This window comes from Stenella coeruleoalba (genome assembly GCF_951394435.1).
Source record: "Stenella coeruleoalba genome assembly, chromosome: 9".
NCBI lineage: Eukaryota > Metazoa > Chordata > Mammalia > Artiodactyla > Delphinidae > Stenella > Stenella coeruleoalba.
In genome coordinates, this window is record NC_137155.1 from 84,308,757 (window position 1) to 84,329,527 (window position 20,771).

The 20,771-nt window shown below is 51.7% G+C and overlaps 1 long non-coding RNA gene across 1 annotated transcript in view; it reads left to right on the forward strand.

The window, feature by feature from the left end:
• The first annotated feature begins 15,311 nt into the window (after positions 1–15,311).
• LOC307191232 overlaps positions 15,312–20,771 on the forward strand; it is a 374,234-nt gene continuing 368,774 nt past the window's right edge. The window contains exons 1-2 of the long non-coding RNA XR_013829656.1: positions 15,312–15,500; positions 18,561–18,667. This is a non-coding gene — a long non-coding RNA (uncharacterized lncRNA). The remainder of the gene's footprint in view (positions 15,501–18,560; positions 18,668–20,771) is intronic.

The following is a 20,771-nucleotide window of genomic DNA, read 5'->3' on the forward strand; positions in this document are numbered from 1 at the left end:
TTCTCGAGGACTCTGCCCCTCCTTCCCCTTGTGTCCAGCTTCAGTGGTAAGTCGTTGTACCATCTCTGGCAGTTGTGCTGCCACCTCTACGTCCTTCTGGGATTTGTACGAGCCTTTTTTTTACCTTGATGGAGAATCTTGGTGGAAAAAGATGGAAACACGTATCTGTGCGGTTGTTCTGCACCCACTGATTATTACATGGTGATTTTCATCGGTTTTGTATATACAGGACTTGCTATTTCTCTTGATCATTTGAAGAAGGATAGAGTATTAAAGTGCTTTCTAGACCTCAAATGGATCTATCATGAAAAAAAAAACCTACCAAAATGCATCATTAGCAAACTGGATATGCCTGTTTTTGTGTGGGTGGTAGTCTGCTGTGACATGACAAAGGCAGTGACAGATTTGCAGGAACCTGGGAGAGACAAGACTTAGGTCCCGCTTGGCGCTTCTCAAACAGCAGTGAACACATGAACCACCTGGGGCTTGTAAAAAGGCAGACCCTTGTCAGTAGGCCTGGGGCAGCCCTATGTTCTGCATTTCTGTCAAACTCCCAGGTAACGCCTCTACCGCTGGTCCACGGACCACGCTGTGTAGCAAGGGTCTGATGGATTGCCACCATACAGGCCTCTGCTCTGCCTAAGGCCCAAGCGTTGGTCACCTTTGAAGAACCTTGCCCTCTTTCTCCCATGACCTTCATGATTTCAAGAGCCAGCCTGGAGGGCTTCACACGTGTCACTTCCCACTTAGGTGGTCCCAGCTGTGATGTCTTTCCCTTCCTAACCCGCTCCTCACGTGGCACGCTGTCTTTTCTTAGCCTCACATTAGTATTCTAGTGGACAGCCTCACTGACGGTGGAATGCACTGGGGGAGCCCAGAGGAAACTTAGCTGAAAGGAGGGCTGTAAACACGGCGGAGCACAAAACACATTCAGCCAAAAGACCCCCGTTCCTGGACCCCATCCAGACGCGTCCCTTTATTATTTTTGTTCTCCTTCCTCTTTTACTAGACCTTGCCTGAAAACAGCCTGGGTGTTGCTAAGGCAACGCTGTAGAGCCTCCCCCCAACACATCATTGTTTGATTCCAGCAGCAGCAGCCCAAGGAATTTGCTATTTGTTTAAGAGATGAAAGCCACAAACTTCCACACATTCTTCTCCAGTTTCACTCCCCTCGAACTGTATGGCCCGGTCGGAGCGGAGCACATTGGGTGGAGTGGACTCAGGACCCAACAAAATAATGGGTGCTTGAGAATGGTCCTCATCACCCAAAGAGAGAGAAAGAGAGAGATGGGATTTCTCTTGACGGGGCACCAGGGGCGATAACTGTCCTCACTGAGGGTCTGAGATGGGCCTGGTGGGAAAGGAAAGCCTCTCGGTTATGTTCCCTCCCAGCCTCAGATCTGGAAATCACACTTCCCTCGGGACCTCAATTTCACAGACTGCGACTCTAGGAAGGGTACCTGAAATCCCACGAGCAGCACACCTGACCTGTGCGAAAACACATGGGATGTGGTTCAGGGCGCAGAGTGTTTCAGGAGCACATACAGCCCCATTTAACGAGCTTTATCAGGAAACCACTGTGGCTTGAGGGCCTGTGAGGTAGGTACTGGGGACACAGTGTGCATAGCCCTGCATCTGCAGCTTCTTACCAGCAGGAGCATTGATCCGACGTTGCTCTGCTGCCACTGACAGAATGATTTCTCTCTCAGTCCTTGCTTTTCTTTGTCACTCCGCTTCTCTCACAGACAACCACTTGGCTCCCCCTCTGTGTCGCATCCCAACTCCCTAAGCTGATGCATTTGATTGGTTCAAGTATCACTAGCCCTAGGCCTAAGCTATCTCATAAGACACCTGGCTGACCAATAGAGAGGCAGCCCCTGGTCAGGTGCTCACCCTTGGGTCCAATCAGCTGTAGCCCACCTACCATAGCTCATGTGGGGCAGCATGGCATCTTTAAAGGAAGCTGCAATTATAGGAGGTCTTCGGAGATCTGTTCGTCCGCCCAGCGTGAGCTACACGATAAAGTGATGCTTTCAGAAGAGTTCTGGGGAGAGAACAAGATGTCTAAAGATGTCTAATGAGGAGGCTTGATCGAATTTTGTGGTGTGCTGTGATGTGTGATATAATCTCTGTCATCCCACTGAGATTTTGGTGAAATGTACTTCGCTCACCAATGCTTCTGGTGTTAGACATGTGTTGTTTTTTTTTGATTAATTCTTATTGGAGTGTAGTTGCTTTACGATGTTGTGTTAGTTTCTACGGCACAGCAAAATGACTCAGCTATACGTATACATATATCCCCTCTTTTTTGGATTTCCTTCCCATTTAGGTCACCACAGTGCAGTAACTAGAGTTCCCTGTGCTCTACAGCATGTTCTCATTTAGTTATCTATTTTATACATAGTCCCAATCGTGCATGTGTGTCAGTCCGAAGCTCCCAATTCCTCCCCCTCACCCCCTAGACATGTGTTTTTGAAGGTTGGCTGTGCTCACTCTGACCTCCAGGAAGACAGATTTAGAACAGAAGCTGCCCCCCGGGGGCCCAGCCACCATCTGTTACCTATAGAAAAACGTGAGAAGTTCGGCGGCCAATGGAAGGAGAAAATAGGATCAATCTACTGAAGTATCAGGATCATCTGTACACACGGACAGACATAGTGAGGTAGAGATAGAGATCTCCAAAGACACATACCCAGAGAGATACATACAGAGAGACACAACACATATAGCGGCACACTCACACCTGCTGAGACAAGGAGAGCTCTGAAGACAGCCTGTGGCTCAAGTGTGGTGGAAGCGAACACGGCACACAGGAGGGGGAGGCTGTCCAGCACAAAAAGAAGAAAAGAACCATCTTTCTGGGTGCTCAGGAGGTAAAGCAGTCGCTGAACTCATTTTCAGGAGAGGACAGGGTGAGTGATAGGACTGGGTGATTCAGTATAATCCCTTTTCATAGGAAGATACGTCCCTCAAAGTTGAAAAGCAAAAAAACACAACCCCAAAAAGCAGGTGTAGACAGGCTTTTGGAGAAGTTGCCAGAATCCAGATGAGTTCCAAGTGTCTGTTTAGTCTGTGGCCCCAGCGCTCAGAAAGGGACCCCCTTGCGGAACACTGTGATACCTTCAGTGTCCGGAGAAATTGTCAGTTTGGTTAGGGAGCCCACGTTGCACAGAAGGGCGGCGGTCCTCTGCCCGTGGTTCTCACTATGCAGCCACCCATATAGGGACTGAGATCATGAAGGAATTAGATACTGGATTCCAGCCACAGCCAGTCCTGGAGGGAGGCCCAGCACCTGAACAGAGGAAGGGGGAAGAGGATGAGTTGACCCTGTGGTAAGATGTGGAGCTCACACTTGGGCTGTCATGTCTGGAAGGGATCTTGGAGGTCTTCTTGTCCAACCCTTTATTTTTTACAGGAGAAAATGCAAGCTCAGAGATTAAGTGATTTGCCTGGGGTCATGCAGTGAGTTGGTGGTGACCTGACAAACTCATTTACCAACAGCTGCTGCCCTTAACTTAGGTTTTGTTTTTGTTTTTTCCCTCTTAGAGGAAGACCAGGTCTGTGGGGGAGGGCTGGTGAGGACAAAACCCGACAACAGGTCCAAGGGTCTCTGAGAGGGGTTGGTTGAGAAAATACTGTCAAAGAAATTTCTGCTTCATTTTATCTGCAGAGTCTCCCTTCCTTCTGGGCCAGCTGTCCCTTGATGAAGCCTTCATTTTGGTCACAAAAGGGGTATGGTAACTCAAGTGCTTCAGAGCATAGGCGATCTGGAGTCCTGGAATCAGGAAAGCAGTGAGCGGAGAAAGGCAAGTGATGGCGTTCAGGGGTGCTGGGATGAGTCACAGCACGGAGCGCCCACTCTCCTCTCCTCCCCAGCTGCTTGTGAATCCATTCATTTGGATGCAAAAGCATCTGGTGGGAGAGGGGCGCCAGTTCAGTGGAGGAATGAGAGGACACAGATCTCGAACTGATAACGGAGGGATCTTGTTCACAACTACCAAAGCCGTGCTGGACCTCCGTACGTGGAGTCTGAAATCACGGGCCAAAGGGGGCTTCTGGCTAATCTCTTGATGGAGCCTAGCCATCGTGTCCCTGTCCCTCGCGAATGCTGTTCTTACACTGAACATGGTTTGACTGTCCCCGTTGGTGCCCTCACCACTCTGGGGATGGGAAGTGGGAGGACAAGGCCAAACTCTTCTCTGTGTTGGGAGGTGGGAGAAATGTGACATCAGGTCCACAATGGTGGGCTGGAGGTCTGACAGAGCCCTCAGGACCCAGGCATCCTGTCTCCCAGTCGTCTCTGCCAGTGCACAGGTGCCTTTGATGCTCCCTGAGAACCCAGAGTACTGGAGGACAGCTCTTCTCAGAAAGTAGCACCATATACTGACATCACTGATGACCTGGGCTTGGGGCCGGGGCCAGAGGTGCGAGAGGAAAAGGAGGTGAAGAAGCAGCAGAATAAAACCGGTCTCCCCCGCTGTACCCCCTACCCCCAAATGACTCAGGTGGTCTTTGAGATGAGAAAACAGCCACCGAATTCTTTCTGCTCTCTGCTGGGATCTTCCTTTTGAATGCAAAGGAGAGACTGGGAGCTCTTTCAGAGTCAAACATGGATCTTCATCTCAATGCCCAGAGACAAAGGCCAAAAAATGTGAGGAATTTCCAAAGCGTCTCCTTCAAACAGCATCTCCCCCACCCTCTGGCTCAGCTCCACGGGCACTGCTGATGGGGATGGCGGCTTTCTCCTCCTGGCCTGCGGCCCACTCGCTAAAAGCTTGTATCTGAGGAGAAAGGAAATTATGAATCTCCCTGCTCAGCCTCCTGTTCTCCTGCTCCTGTAAGAAGATACCTCTGTGAACCCAGATGGTAGGATGGGCCTGGGGAGTGGCTTCCACTGGGCAGACCAGTGTCTGCCTGGCCGCCCCCCTCGTCCATAGCCACCTTAATGGCGGGTCGAAGGGACGACGCACCCCACCCACTCCAGGGCAATGGGAACATTTTCACTTTCTGACCGAGGCCTTTAAGAGGAACCCTCATTTGGATCGGGGCTCTTTTCTCCTTCCTCTCTGGAGGCTGAATGGATGGGAATAAGCTTCCAGAACATTACAGGGAGTAAAGAAAACTGGGAAGGAGCCCAGGGAGCTCTCATTTTAAAACATCTTTGAGACAGAGCGTGATAGTCAATGCTCTGGGGACCCCGGCAGTTTGGGCGACCGCCTGCCAGCCCTCACTACCTGTTTATTTAACACCAACCTCGCCTCCCTCCCTGGTAGGATGCTGGGTTCTTTGGGGGTCGCTGCGATCCCTCAGAAAGTGAGAAAAAAACAGAAAAAATAACAACCCACAGATAACTGTTGGAGGAGGGGTTGGTAGTGATAACACTTTGGATTACACAACCCACGTAGGACCACACCAATTATCACATGACACGATAAGCGAAATTACCTCGCTCATTGCTTGCCTTGACCTACCAACTTGGTAGACTTGCCCAGGCTCTCCTTGCTCCCTGCTGGGTGCCAGAATAACTTTCCTCAAGCCCTGGCTTGGTCACGCCAATGGCAACTTTAAAACCCACAGCAGCACTCTCTGACCACAGTACCTGGCCCAGGGGTCTTGGCATGGCACTCAAGGGTCCCCTCTTCCTAGCCTCTACAACTCACCCCGCCCATTGTCCTTCAACATGGCTGCCCTCGCCCGCCCTTTATCCCACCCGTCGCCCTAAGCAGTGCTCTCACCCCTTGACTCTTATCCTGTCCAACATGGAGGACACCTCCCTTCCTCTCCTCCCCCCAACTCCCATTTCAATATGGTACTTCACAGACTCCCTGCTCCTTCTTCACCGCTATCACATTCACCATCTCGCTTGAGTCACTTTTCCCTAGGAAGCTTCTTTGACCAGCCCCACCTCCCTACTTGGTGTCAGACAGACCCCGCCTCAGAGCCCTGCATGGTATTCATGGTAGTTTTGGCTTTGGAATTGTCTTTGGGAACTCAGGGGTATATTGGCCTCAAATTATTGGTAACTTCCTTGAGATCAGGGGAAACCCTCTCCCAATAGCTCTCAAAGTGAGGTCCCTGACCATAGCATCAGCATTGCCTGGGAACTTGTTAGGAATGCAGATGCCCAGGCCCCACCCCCATCCTAACGCGCCAGGGACCGGAGGCCGGCCTGGCAATCTGTGTTATAACATGCCCTCTAGATAATTCTGTTGCACGCTCCAGTTTGAGAACCACGGCATGAATGCTCTGCAGTGTAGTGTTGTGGAACCCAAGTTCATGTGCCTGACACACAGTGAGTGAGGCCCACCAGAAAGTCGGAATTTGGAGCAGAGAAAGGTTTATTGCAAGGACCAAGCAAGGAGAACGGGCAGCTCATGCTCAGAAGGCCCAAACTCCCTCATGGGTTTCAGGGAAGAGTTTTTAAAGACAGATTTGGAATGAGGGCTGCAGGTGGTGTGACTCTTCAGATTGGTTGGTGGGTAGGTACCAGGGTGATGTTCCAGCAATCTCATCATCAGCCTTCTGGTTCCGACTAGTCTGGGGTCCGTGTGCTTGTGCTCAGCCTACAGTTATCACCCTCCACCTGGTTGGGGGCCGTAGTTCCCGTAGAAGAACTCAGAGATGTTTGTATCAGATCATCCTGTATATCTCTTGAGGAGGAACCAGGACCCTGCCCCAAGCTGCATGATTGTTTCCTGACAACTTTTCCTTTGTTTCTATGTTTCTTCCCTCCCCTAATTAGTAACTGTTTGAATCTGCCTTTTGGAATTCAGGGAAAGTCTAGGAAGCTGGAGCTTTTTCCTACAAACAAGAAACAGGGGACACGGAAAGGCTTTTGTACCCTGGAGGGCCTCACAGCCTCTGCTTGGTTTCAGTAGTACGGGATTCACCACACTGCATGAGCTTCAAAAACCCATCAGCTGGCTTCCTAACTGATATGGCCCCGACCAGCAACCCCATTCCTCAGATCTGACTGACTCCATTCAGTCTGTAGGGGTAGGTACCTTGCAGACTGCAGTTTCTCTTCTCTTTGCTCATTGGAAGAGGAAAAAAGGAAGTTGCTTCTGTATGCTCTGTTGTGCCCATCCTTTCCTTGACATGTTGTGGCTGCCCAGAGTTTGGATGGCTGCTGACAGAGAGGGATGGGCTCCCCAGAGGCCCACTGGCTGGCGTGTGCTCCTGGGCCCTGCTGCCCAGCAGGTGGTGGATGGCAGGTGGCAGCAGAGGGAGGGAGGGAACCTGGGCAGTGTGTGCTGGGCCTTTGTGGAAATGGGGGGGGAAGATGCACCCTGTACCCCTACCCCGGGCAGCTTTCCTCAGGGAGCAGGGGCTCCCTGTGTGGCCGAGGAGGGCCAGCCTGACATGAATGGAGACCTTGTATCGGGGACCTCGCTGGAGCTGGGAGCCACAACACAGGGGCTTTTCACGAGCAACCTCGCGATAGAGGCGGCATTGAGCGTGACTGGTGGCGCGCGGGCAGACGTGGGGTCTGGCGAACGTGTGGCATCAGTGGAACAACATTGCTACTCCTCCTGCCCCTGCCTTGGCTGGGGTGGGCTGTTAGAGGTCTCCTCTCAGAAGGGAAGACGCGGAGTCACGTCCGCAGTGTAAGCCGCCCTGCACCCCTCTCAGCATTCAAGGCTGCAATGGGGGGTGGGGCAGGAGGTGAGCAAAGGGGGCGCTGCGTGCAGAGAGTGGGCTGGCGTGCTGAACAGGAACGGGTTAAAGACAGCTGCTTGGAGACAACTCCACGGGGGCCTGTGCTACAAGAACGGGGAGGAGATGCCAGTGGCACTCTAACCATCCGAAGGGCGTGGAATCCCAGCGTGCCCTCCAAGGGTTCAGTGGGAGGTAAGGAAAAAGTGCAGCCTTGCTGGGGGCCTGTTTGGAGGCTACAAGTCAGTGACAGATGACAACTGCCCAGGAGGAATCAGGACGGGGGTGACAGTGGGGCTGGGGGCATGGTGGGTTTAATGCTTCCAAAGGAAAAGAGCCTCCCGCCCCATATATAAACACACCCTCTCTCTGTCTACCTACAGCCGACCTTCACCTCAAGGAGGAGCTTAGTACATCAGTTCGCCCTGGCTTTCTCTCCTCTCTTCTCCTGTCTCCTTTTCTAGGGTGACCAACGGTCCTGGTTTACCCAGGACCAAAGGATTTCCAGGGATGTGGGACTTTCAGGGCTAAAACTGGGACAGTTGGTCACCCTACTTCCATCTACCTTCTACTACATTTGAAACTTCTGGGACCTCCTCTGTGGCGCAGTGGTTAAGAATCCGTCTGCCAGTGCAGGGGACACGGGTTCGAGCCCTGGTCCAGGAACATCCCACACACCCCAGAGCAACTAAGCCCGTGTGCCACAACTACTGAGCCTGCACTCTAGAGCTCACGAGCCACAACTACTGAGCCCCCGTGCCTAGAGCCCGTGCTCCGCAACAAGAGAAGCCACCACAATTGAAGCCCGTGCACTGCAACGAAGAGTAGCCTCCGTATGCCACAACTAGAGAAAGCCCGCATGCAGCAACAAAGACCCAACACAGCCAAAAGAAATAAAAAAGCTTCCTATACTTATCTCCTACCCCTCCCCCACTAAAATTTGATAATCAGATGGAGATTGAAAACAGGGGGATAGGCGTCTATTTTGCCACTTGCAATCATGGTTGATGGTGTACTGGACGTGGGTATGGTGGATATGTTGAAGCCCTCGGTTAAGATAAAATGGGGAAGCAAGTTATGGCTGATGGTTTATTTAGAACACATTAGATTGAGGAGGTGGCCGTGCTTTTTCCATTTTCGCTCTTGTGGACACGCTCGTCCCTGTCTCTTTGTTCCTTTGTAAGGATTCTTGCCCTCTGCCTGGCAGGTCCCATCATTCCTCAAAACAGCCCAGGCTGCATGATGTGGCCTCCCATGTGCTCCCAATATCATATGTGAGATGTATAGACATACATACGTACATACGTGTGTATAACACTCTTCAAGCTCTTTTCCTTACCTGCTCCACTAGAATGTGATGCTTTTTTTTTTTTTTTTTTTCCTGTGGTACGCGGGCCTCTCACTGCTGCGGCCTCTCCCGTTGCGGAGCACAGGCTCCGGACACGCAGGCTCAGAGGCCACGGCTCACGGGCCCAGCCGCGTCGCGGCACGTGGGAACCTGGGCAGTGTGTGTCTGTCTGTCCTTCCCGGCCCGGGGCACGAACCCGCGTCCCCTGCATTGGCAGGCGGACTTCTCAACCACTGCGCCAACAGGGAAGCCCTGTGATCCTCTTAAAGAAAGGATTGTTTTAGTTTTCTGTATCCATCGCTACATGGAAGGTTCAATAAATGTTTGCTGATAAACAAAAGACCAAATTTTGCTCTTTTGATAAACAAAAGAGCAAATTATTCCCATCCAGGTGAGAGAATCTGGGAAGACTTCAAGACAAAGGAGCCTGAAAGGTTGACTTAGGTACGTGAGGTGGAGATGGAGCAGCAGGTGGCCTTCTGGGATGAGCTACGTGACCCCAGCTAGAGCCACGGCCCGTTCCTTCTGGCCTCCATCCGTCCTCCCCACCCCACCCACCGCGCCTCCAGAGCAGCCGGCGTCAGTCCTCCTCCATGTCTGCCCTCTCAGGGCTGGTGTCGTGCAGCGGTGACTCACCGACCCCTGGAGTTCAGGCCTTTTCCTGAGCTCATTGACAGGCAGGCCTGGGAGCGTTGGGGAGCCGCGTGCTGAGTCCTCTCAAAATGACCGGGATGGGGTGGAGGCGGGGGCTTGACTTCCAGGGGAAATGCTGTTGTGTTTTCACTCTTTCATCAGAAGCAAACCAATAATCCCAACCAGGTCATCTCGGGACACTGGTGGGCTCATGTTCAGCTGTCACCCTTGGGGCGTCCATCTCTCTCCTTCAGAGGCCTCCCCAGGCCTCTGAGGCAGACTCTCACAAGGTCACAGGCTCAGGGCAGGAGGCCCCCTGGGTAAAAGCCAGGAGGCAGAGGGGATGACCCCCAGGTGAGCCCCAGGGAAGCAGCAGCTCCTGGCCACTGCCAGGGCTTGGCTAACCAGAGCAGGCTGACGCCGCCCGTGCTGGGACCCCACGGCCTCCCCCCGCCCTACTCTGCGAACTACTTTCTCTCTTCCTTTTCCCCTTCCTTCTCTCTCCTGCCCAGCTGGCGGTCCCTCCCTGAATCTTAGCCCAGGAGAGGATGACGCACCGGTGGACAAGTCTCCCTTAACTACCCCGGCTGCTTTGTTTTCCTTTATGGTAGTTATTACTGCCTGAAATTGATCACCTGGTTTGTGTTTGTTTCCCAGACTTGAATGGAAGGAGGGCACAGGCTATTATGTTTACGGCTAATTATGCCCCAGCGCTCAGAAAGGTGCCCAGTTCATCATAGTTAATGAGTGAATGAGGTCACATATTCGGTCTCATGCCCCAGGCTCTGGTGACTTAGCGCTGGGCAGTGCCCAAGCTCTGTGTTTGGAGGTTTCCTGGACAGACAGCCAGGAACCTGGGGCTGGGGAAAGCCCACTGCAGTTCTGCAACCACTTCTTTTAACCCTGGGGGAGCCACAGAAGCAGAAGGAGGTTTGGGAGTGCAAAGCACTGGGTTCAGGCCCTAATGTTTGCCTTACCTTCTAAGGAGAGATGTGCAGACCCTCTTGCCGCAGTCTTGGCATTGTCTCTCGAGTCCTCCACCAATGCCCACCCTCCTTTGGTCCGGAGCGCTGAGCTCATTTCTCCTTCTGTCCCTCAGTGCTGCCTGTTTGGTGGGCAGGACTCCTCTGCTGACAGGGTATCTGGTCCTGGGAGGGACCGGATCATGCTGTGCTCGTGCTCTTATTTACAGCGAGACAGTCAGAGGCCCAGACAGAACAAATGAAGTCATTTGTTCAGGACCACATTGTCTGTCCTTGACAGGGCTGAGAGTTCATTTATTCATTCATTGGACACGTATTTATTGAGCCCCTGCTATGTGCCAGCACTTTTCCAAGGCACTGGAGGTACATCACTGTACAAAACAGGAAAATTAAATCAATGTAACAGAATTAACAACTAAAATAACTACCATTTGTTAGTCTTTTACATTGCAACAAGTATTGTACTAATTGCTTTATTTGTACTATTTAATTTAACGCTTACAACAAACCTATGAAGTAAGTCTTCATTTTTCATGTGAAGACTACTCAGCTAATAAGACCCCGATTCCTGTGTTTCTGGCCACTGCAATCCATCTCGGCTCCCTAAATTAAAAGACCTCTGTCTTGACTCCCAGTCCAGGACTATTTCTGCTCTACTCTTCTGCCTCTCAGACTTCCCCGTAGCTCCGTTCTCTGTCTGAAGAGCATCTGCTGTTTAAAGGTCAAAGGTTGTATCCACATGTAAAGTCTAAAGTCAGTAGATGACCCAATCCTTTCCTGGGTCTAGGAAACATATTACAAAATTAGAGAGGAGACCGGGACAGAGAGATGATATCATGTGCTAGTCACCCTGCAGCATGAAGTAACAGAGGATGGTCTTTTCCTGTGGGTCCAGAATTGAAGAGTCAGTTGAAATGTGATTAGTGCTTTCTAGGAGAGGGATAGAAATATACTAGACAACCCATACCTGTTAGGAGCAAATAGCCTAGTACCTCATTGGGAACACTTATATATTGGCGAGGTAGAGACAATACAATGTGTTCACAGTCTTGCTAAGGCTTCTCTTCCTAGGCTTATAGCCAGACTACGTTTCCCAGACACCCTTGCTGCTAGATTTGGGCCATAGAAGTGATCAGTGGGATGTGGGCAGAATTGATGTGGTATTGTCCACGCTCCATCCTCTTAGATCATATTTAAGGCGACAGCCTCGCAAGTTGGAAGTAGCCTAGAAGTGCCCAGTAGAACCCCCTGACGCTCATTAGGCTGTGCGTGGTATTTACCTACCTGGACCGCTAGCAAAACTTAGCAACCAGCCCCCATCCTTAGGGGTTTTCCAAAAGTCATCTCATTACTATAACAAAAGATACCTTTAGCACTCTCTTCAGTAGGAAATTCCAAGCTCTGTGCCCGGAAACGGGAATGAAAAACAAATATATATATTTATTATAAAGTACAAGATCACAAAAGATATTTAAGAATGTAAAGAGATCAGGGCTTCCCCGGTGGCACAGTGGTTAGGAATCTGCCTGCCAATACAGGGGACACGGGCTCGAGCCCTGGGCCGGGAAGATCCCACATGCTGCGGAGCAACTAAGCCCGTGCACCACAGCTACTGAGCCTGCGCTCTAGAGCCCGCGGGCCACAACTACTGAGCCGACATGCCACAATTACTGAAGCCTGCGCGCCTAGAGCCTGTGCTCTGCAACAAGAGAAGCCACCATGATGAGAAGCCCATGCACCGCAATGAAGAGTAGCCCCCGCTCGCCGCAACTAGAGAAAGCCTGCGCGCAGCAACGAAGACCCAACACAGCCAAAAATAAATAAATAAATTTATTAAAAAGAAAACAAAAAGAATGTAAAGAGATCCTAAAACACTGCAATAGAAGGAACATAACGCAGGGAGCCAGTCACAAGATCGCTGGAATTGCAGAAAGGCCAAGCAGTTGGTGGTGAGGAAACGGGAGGGTGGCTTCACTGGGAGCTGCACCTGCCCTGGAGACTGGAAGAACAGGCACGGGGGTGGTGTTCCAGCGGCCGTGAGCCAGAGCTTCCTTTTGGGACCCCACATCATGAAGGGGGACCATCTGGCAGAATTAGAGCTCAGAGTTAGGGATACCTAGTGGGAACTAGAATCATGTCAGGGGCTGTAAGCAGTTATGGAAGGGGGTCCCTGGAGAAAGAGAGCCAGGCATGGCTTTCTTGACATAAGAGAAGCCATTCTGGGCCTAAGCCATTTTGTGATCTGAGTCTGGCCACAATGCTTGCTCTTGAATAGTCTCAGTAATTAATGATCTTAAGGGAACAAAAGAATGCAGGAACCAACTGTTATCAGGCAAGAGAAGTAACAATAGCAAAGATAATGTATCAGTTGTAAAGACTCCCAGCTCTGTTTCAATGGTAAAGATTAGCCTGAAGAGCTTAACCACCAGATTTACTGGAACCTAAGGGATGATGGTGTTGACCTTTTCTGACCCTCGTGACTTCAACAACCGACTAAAGCTTGGACTCTGTGGGTCTTTGTTCTGATTCTATGCTGAATTCTCCTCTGCTCAAGCCCCTTCATGGATATGCCTGTACTCTAAGCTTAAAACTTCCCTAATTTTGCTGTTTAGGGGGACACTGCTTGTGGAAAGATCCCTGTGTTCTCCTTACTTACTGCAAGTAATGAATCCATCCTTCTGATCTTTGACTTGGTTGTGTCTTTAGACACCCATCCAGAGGCAAACCTGGCTTTTTTGGCTAACGGGACTGCCTGATGGGAGCTGAAAATAGTAATAAGGCACAGCCCCTGCTGGACACCCCACCCCTTGTTTCTTTCTTTCTTCTGTCTTGTTCTCCAATTTCACTGGACAACCAGGTCTGTAAGTTCTTAACAGACCTCGGAAAACATAGTTTGCAGGACTCAGTCCCACTGCAACACAGAGCAGAGGAGAGCAGGGAAGGCTACACGTGGATCTGAGGGCAATAGGCACATGCCTGGCTCAGAAAAGGAAGGAGAGAACCTGGATGCTGGCTCAAGGGAGCCACAAGGATGAGAAAAGTCGGCTTACGATGGGAGGTTCTTATACTGATGTGAGGGTAAACCAGAGGCTGACAGAGGCAAACCCAGTCTGGGTTTGGAGATAAGGGCAGCAAGGGGAGAAGGTGGACTCCAGGCAGAATGTTGGCCTTGGAGATAGGGGCCACTGGATCTAGAATTTCCTTATGAAAAGGGCTTAGTAGGGCCAGCTGATCGGAACTAGAAATGAGATAGGCTGGGACCTGGGACCCTTTGCTGCAGTGCTCACACCTGGACAAAGGTCTCCTCAAGCAACAGAATACAAAGAAACTTAAAAAGAAAAAAAAAGATACAAATGAACTTATTTATAAAACAGAACAGACTCACAGGTTTAGCGAAGGAACTAATGGTTACCAGGGGGGAAGGGTGGGGGGAGGGATAGATTGGGAGTATGGGATTGACATGTACACGCTGCTATATTTAAAACAGATAACCAACAAGGACCTACTGTTTAGCGCAGGGAATGCTGCTCGGCATTGTGTAATAACCTAAATGGGAAAAGAATTTGAAAAAGAATAGATATGTGTATATGTATAGCTAAATCACTTTGCTGTACACCTGAATCTAACACAACACGGTTAATCAACTATACTCCAATATAAAATTAAAAATTAAAAAAAAGAAACTATAAGGGACTGAAAATAACTGCATGCATACACAGTTAGGATAAATTATGAACAACAAGATACAAAAAGGCTAAAATCCAACTGCCACTTCTCAGGCGCCAGGAGCAAAAGCAGGGAGTTGCGCGTGATCCCTGCACACAGCGCCACCACGCGGGTGGGCAGACCGCTGCCCAAGCCACCCATCCGGCCTGACCCATGAACCCACCCCTACCCTCACCCTACTTAAAGGACCAGCTTGCCGTCCCCTCAGGGACTGAACCAGGGAAACCGTTACTTGTTTTCACTCCCTCCTGCAGCAGCAGGAGTGCAGATAAAGCCTTTCCTCCATTTCTTGTCTGGCCTCCCATCAATTTCTATTGATTAAGGAGTCCAAGAACCCAAGTCAGTAACGGAAACGGGGAACTTATTAAAAAACGCTTTGCATGCTACTCTTACTTAGGGTCCGTTTCTTTGGGGAGATTGTTGGATTTGGGGCATGGAAAGGCTAATATCATCTATCACTAGGCTAATAATTTTCAAGTCTCTATGTGCAGCCTAGACCCCTCTCCCATCCAACGGTCTGCTAAAGATCTCAACCTGGATGATGAATACTGTGTACTTTGTACTCTTCCTCAAGGGCTGGTAACTCTTATTCACCCTTCAGGTGTCTCCTGAAATGGACTTCTTCCCAGAATCCTTCCCCGGCTCCTAGACCAGACTCCCATAGCGAAGGCTTTATTGGCATTAGCTATTTGACGTTTGTCTTTTCCATCAGTCTAAATAAAGAGGTAAACTGAGGCAAGCTCAAATGACTAGAAAGCGCGTTTGTTCTATTCGGGAAGAGCAGAGGACTTGCAATCTCCAAAACGCTGTCTGCAGGAAGCTACCGTCAGTCAGTGGCGGGTTCGGGGGACTTTATTTATAGGCAAGGAGCACAAAAAGGGGGCGGTCCAGTCAGAGTCCCAGCAGCGAGTTCATTGGCTTGAGGATAGGGAGAGATTTTGGCGGATGCTCATTGGTCAGGAGATAAGCCTCATGTTTTGGTAAATCAGGCATTTACGATTTCCTAGTGCTGAATTTTTTTTTCCGAGTGCGCATGCGTGAGATTCTCCATTTTCTATCCTCCGCTTCCATTTTAGGTGGAAATCTTTTCACACGTCCCTCTCAAAAGTAGCAGCGTCTCCGCCGCCAGCTCCTGGCACAGTACTTGGTACCAGGTAGGTGCTTAGTAAGTGTTCGATGAGTGAACGAATGGCTTATTGTCGGGAGGTGTGGGTGTGGGGCGCCCCCGCATCCTTGACGGTCCGTGGAGCAGCTGTGCCCTCCCTCCTGCCCAGAGCGGGCCGGGGAGTCAGAGAAGAGACCTGTGTCCGGCAACCTCACTTCCCTAGCGCCTGCCGTTCACAGACAAGAGCTGGGAGCTGGCAGGTTAATTTGGCTGTCACATGGTGGCCCTGTGATCTCGGGGAAACCACGAAACTTTTCTCCGTCTGCCATCTTCTCGTGGACGAAATAGAGACAGTAGTACGTGCCCTTTTCATCTCTCCAGGTTGTAAGCATTGATGTTACTGATAGCGAAGCACCAAAGCACAAACAGGAATTCAGAGGAGCCCTGAGCAGCCCTAGCTCTGAGCCCTGGCTGGCCACACTGATGTCGCCAGCGCAGTCCGTCTCCTAGAGCGAGGAAATGTTAACTGGGATCCGCTTCAAGGGAGGCAGCCCTTTGTGGAGCTGGCCTGTCTCCTCGGCTTCGGAAAGCAGCACCTCCAGCAGGTGTGGGGTGTGCTGGGCAGCCGAGGGGCCAGCCCATCTCCCACCACTATCCCCAGTGTGGGGTTGGCCCACGGGGCAGGTGATGCAGAGGGCGGGATGGGTTAGACCCAGGAATTCCGATTCCCAGATCAGCTCTGGTCCCAGGACAGGTTCTCCTTCGGCCAACAGCAAATGAAAGAGATAGGCCCTGAGCAGAAAGCAGCCTGGCGATGCTCATGTCCCTTCCCTGTGGAGACCTTTGCCCAAGCTGGGGATATAAGGACTAAAGGCACAGCTTTTAGTTGAACTTAGGGTTGAACCAGAGATAGAATGGATGCCCTTATCCTGGGCGAGGACCCTGCCTCGCTGGGGAGCAGTGATAGCTGAGGTTTGTTGGGGACACAGGGAGTGGGTGGCAGGCCTGTCCCAGGGCTGCTGCCTGGTTCTTTTTCTCCTGGAGCTGCTGAGGCAGGTCTGCCAGGCACTGAGGAGGGTGCTTCCTGGCTCCAGGCACTGGGGTTGACTTACAGCTGTACGAGGTGGATGCCCCGGGAAAGGGCTTGTCTCAGAGGAGGGCCTGAGGTTCCAGGGGAGAAACAATCTCACTTCCTCACTTCTCTAGCTGAAATGCTATGCGACCTGCCTTGGGGGCCATCAGGGCGCACAGAAGCCCAAGAGGCCCCCCACAGGCAGGGGATTGGAGGTGAGGTGGCCCACAGGAATGCAGGAGTCCTGCATGCCCTAATCCCCAGGGCTTGGCTGGAGGGCGGGGCTGGTACAGGCTAGGACTGTGGTTTCACCACCAAAGCCTCTCCAAAGCCAGGAGGCCGAGTGTATGAATTATAGGTGAGGGGCTGATCAGGGGCCCTGGGCCTCACGTCCCTCTAGGGTAGATAAGGACTGATCAAAGGCACTGCCTGCAGGCCCATCCCTCATTCAGCACAATTTCCAGGATCCCCCACCCAGCGAGTGGCTGCAGTGACAAGACAGATAATATATGTACGTGGAGGGGATTTTTTGTTTCCTTTTGAAGTACTTTCCATAAACATCTTGTGCGTGGACCAGCCCGCGTACCTCGGCTGCATAGCCCCCTACCCCACTGGCGTTGGGTCTTACACCCCCCCGCAGGCCATCTGCTTCCTCTGCTGATTTATCCCTTAGAGCCCAGACTGGCTTGAAATGAACACCAAGAGCAGCTTCTGTGAGCCTCAGTAAGAGCCCTGGGGGACCTGTGACCGCCTGTGCCAGGCTTGGGGTCAGCCAGCACTTCGTCAGCCTCGGATCCAGCCCCTGAGCCCTGGGGGCAGTGTGGATTCTCCGGGAGGTTCTCTAGAGGTCACACACCAATCACCCAGCAGAACAGCGTCCGGCTTCCCTGCCCAGTAGACATCCTGGCCCTCTGCATCCCTGTTCCCTGGCCCCGGGCTGCCAATGCCCTCTTCCCTTGCAGCTCCTTGTTCAGACTCTAAAGACCCCTCTGCTCTCCAGGGCAGTGGGGCCTTTTCCAGATCCTCCCCGCAGGCCTCCTGGGGATTCCCCTTCAGTGTGCAGACGGCAGCTTTCACCCAGCAAACGAGGGGCACTGTGACTGCCTGGAGTCTCTTAAACCTTCCTGGGCGCATCCTGCCTGCTTCATCCCACCACTGCTGAAGAAGGAAAGAGCCTGAGGAAGAGAGACCGGTTGTAGGTTGCCCAAGTTCTTGTGCGCCCTAGCTTTGTTCCTGGGGTGTTTCCAAAGCTCAGGGCTGGGGTCTTTTTTTTTTTTTTTAAATTTACTTATTTTATTTATTTTATTTTTGCCTGTGTTGGGTCTTTGTTGCTGTGCGGGCGTACTCTAGTTGTGGTGAGTGGGGGCTACTCTTTGTTGCGGTGCGTGGGCTTCTCATTGTGGTGACTTCTCTTGTTGCGGAGCACAGGCTCTAGGTAGGTGGGCTTCAGTAGTAGTTGTGGCTCGCGGGCTCTAGAGCGCAGGCTCAGTAGTTGTGACGCACGGGCTTAGTTGCTCCGCGGCATGTGGGATCTTCCTGGACCAGGGCCCGAACCCGTGTCCCCTGCACTGGCAGGCAGATTCTTAACCACTGTGCCACCAGGGAAGCTCAGGGCTGGGGTCTTTGCCCACTCTTAGGATCTGGGAATCCATCCCCGCCCCCGCAAACCCTCAGCAGTCTTTCTTCCCTCCAAACAAAGAGCTCTTTTGATCTTTATCACTCTCTTGGAAGGTACATGCCAAACATCTTGGGTAATAAAAAGAAGACTCTAAGCAAACATTTAGAGAGCACTTACTATGTTCTAGGTACTGTTCTAAGTACTTTATAGTTATTAGCTCATTTAATCTCAGTGGTTGGAGGGGGCACTGTCTGGTTGCTTTAAGTATACGGTGACGTTCTCAAGGGCGTGGACTGGAGTGTCATGCCTTTGTATCCCCCAGATTCCTTGCCCTCCAGGAATATTTGCTGATTGACTCAGTCTGCCCTTGGGCGGTCCCATCCCACCCCGGTTACTCACTTTTCCCTTTCTCTTCAAAGGGCGCTAAGATTTCCTGACCTTTCCTACTTCCTCAGGAGGAATGAGTGATGGGGAGTGACCTGGAGAGGCTTCGGGGGCCATGGGGACTTTCTTCCTCTGACTGCAGGTAGGACGCTTGGCCTGTCCATGGTGGCACCAGCCAGAGCAGGGGGAGACATAGGTGGGCTTCCTGAGCACAAGGGAGAGAGGCACCCTGTGTGTTCATGGTGATTGTCTCCACATAGTGGACTATGGACGATTTTGGTTTTCTTGTTATGCTTCCCTGCTTCCATGGTTTCCTACCACGAGCAAACATTACTTTTACATTCTCAAAAAAGAAGAAAAAATCAAATGTTTACTGACTATTTATTTGAGCAGTGACTGTGGAGAAGAGTTTGAAAGGATGAGTACACGAGGCTCAGAGCTGGGCTGGCTTTCAGCAGGCGTCCATCCTGGTGGTCAGTGACCTGTTTTGACTGATCAGTTCTAATGCCACATGCCTTGATAAATAGTTTAATCTCTCCCCGCCCAGAAGTCATAATCTCTTCCTTGCAAGGGAGGAAGATTCTAATGTGGGACCAATACCCTTCCCCAAGCCAGCAGCACCAGTCTGATGATCTACTACATCAATCTCTTTGCTCCTCCAAAGATGCTACGTGAGGAGGTTCTATCACTTCCCTCCTGGGTTATCTGTTTCAACCTCCCAGCCCTTAGAGTTAGCAACCTCTGCCTCCAAGTTGGTGTCCACACTCTAGAGGGGAGATCCTCAGCCCTGGCTGCACGCTTAAACAATGCCAGGGTCTGAGTTGCATCCTGCCCCAGTTGCATCGGAACCTCTGGGGGAGCCCACAGCAGGGGTAGTTTCTAAGGCTCCCCGGATCCTGTGATGTGCAGCCAGGGTCAGGGACCACTGGGGCAGCCGGGCAGAGGCACAGAGGCCCCGGCGTTGACAGAGGGGCCAGCGTGGATTTGTACTAGACGCTATGGAGGACAACATGCAGCTGACTCCACACATAGGTGCCTGCCCTCCGGGGGCTTGTAGTTGAGGAGAAAGCCAGAACCTGTGCACAGAGGGACAGGGGCACTGAGAGTGAAGCCCACCGTGTCCAGCCTGTGCCAGTTCAGACCTGGGTGTGGAAATGCTGAGGAGGGACGTGATCTGGGTGGCACGAGGATGATCAGGCCGGTCTTTCTGGTAGTTCTGGAGGCACTTTTGGGGGGAGAACCCCTCCCACTGGTGAAGTGACTCTTGTGGTCATTTTCTAAGGGTTTTCTCTGAGGCCCTTATCTGATGACCCAGCCTTTTTGTAGCTCTGGCCCTGGCGGGTGTGGCCGGCTGCTCTTCAGTCAGTGCCCTGGCTCTCCAGGACACCCCGGCAGGACTAGGCTGGGACAGATAAGAGCTGTGCTTGTTAGCACAGCTGTTCCCTGCAACACCCAGCGTTGTTTTCAAACCTACGGAAACTTGGGTGCGGAAGTGTGGCTGCATCCACCCAACTTCAGAGTTGGGCTTGGTTCCAAATAAAAGGAAATTTAGTCAGTTTTCCCAGACGCAGGGACAAAAATAGAGTTGACAGGAACCTCAAAGGGTCTGCTGGGGTACCAGGGTCGCACCTACAAAAATCAACTGGATCTTTGGTCTGGATGCACCAACACTTGAGCTTTCAGCCTCAACAATGACCCCTGGAATCTGTCCTCACAGGTTCTTGACAGACAGTGTTCTAAAGGTGATGTTGTCTTACAGGAAGGTGATTTTGTTCCTTCTGCTGGAAGCAGTCCTGGAGGTTTCTCTGTGTTTTCTGAGCCTCTTTGGCCGATAAGCTAGATTCTGGGGCATACGAAGATCAAATAAAGTGTCTGCTTGGTCAAGGAGAGTGTACCAGAGGGAGCAAGGAATTGATGGCATAACTTACGTTTGGGTAGATTGGACCCCAGGATGACTTGTTCTGCCTCAGCGTCCCCAGTAGGATGACGCTGAGCCAGTGTTGGCATCGCACGTGTCCTCCCTCACCCTCTGGAGAGTGTTCTTTCTACTGCCCTTCCAGCAACTCAGCACTGGGCACCTTACACACAATGGCCCTGGTGGGGGGGGGCGGGGTCTCTAGCTCACCGTGGGCCTTTTCAGGACCCCTAAGTGAGCAGGTTTCTCGACATCTGACACATAGACATCGCACCACTGGGAGCAGCAGGACGGAGCCTGAAATTCTGATCTCCAGATCCCCAGCGCATCC